This window comes from Austrofundulus limnaeus, unplaced genomic scaffold (assembly GCF_001266775.1).
Source record: "Austrofundulus limnaeus strain Quisiro unplaced genomic scaffold, Austrofundulus_limnaeus-1.0 Scaffold4092, whole genome shotgun sequence".
Classification (NCBI taxonomy): Eukaryota; Metazoa; Chordata; class Actinopteri; order Cyprinodontiformes; family Rivulidae; genus Austrofundulus; species Austrofundulus limnaeus.
Window position 1 is genome coordinate 1,697 of NW_013956494.1, and position 649 is coordinate 2,345.

Here is a 649-nt window from a genome sequence, read left to right on the forward strand (position 1 = left end):
CTCCTGGATATGGAATTAACTGGATTGGATTTGATGATGGGTTCTCCTTTAGACCCACATGTTCTTCCTCAAACTGCAATGGAAACGTAAGCTCCATCACAAGTTCCCGTTGTAGAACCAAGAGACACCATGGAGGATATCAAGTCTGTCATTAAATGGGAGATGAGCGACATGAGAGATATCACATTAAAACGCATGGAAGAATTATTACAAACAAATACAAAGGAACAATATGAACACATGGACGCCCAGTTTGAATATTTGTTGTCGCAAACAAAGACATCTCTTGGATGGAGGCTGAAACATCATCACGCTGAACTGCTCAAAGAATTCAACACTTTACTCACTCCGGTTACTGCCAGCATTTCTGCTCTACAGGGAGAGGTTTCCCGCCTACAGGGGGAGCTCTTGGACCATCAGACTGCAATGAAGTCTTTGCTAGAGGAAATTGCAACCAAAATCCAGCCAGCCCAGACCTGTCAACAGTCCACAATAATGGGTGACATTACACATACAGTCTACCAAGAGATACCAGAAACTATAACACTTACCAACAGGCCCCGGATGGAATCTACTGTTCGGCCTGGAATGACAGGGTACCAAGTAGGACCAGGTGGGACCACTTTTTCAATGAACCGCAGTCGAGACC

At 44.8% G+C, this 649-nt stretch overlaps 1 long non-coding RNA gene across 1 annotated transcript; it reads right to left on the bottom strand.

Annotated features, from left to right (window-relative positions):
* Window positions 1–6: 6 nt before the first annotated feature.
* LOC106512068 (uncharacterized) lies at window positions 7–643 on the bottom strand. Its single transcript, XR_001309616.1, has 3 exons — window positions 552–643; window positions 348–476; window positions 7–145 (listed from the first exon to the last, which is right to left on the bottom strand). It is a non-coding gene; the product is annotated as an uncharacterized LOC106512068 (long non-coding RNA).
* Between the last annotated feature and the right edge of the window lie 6 nt (window positions 644–649).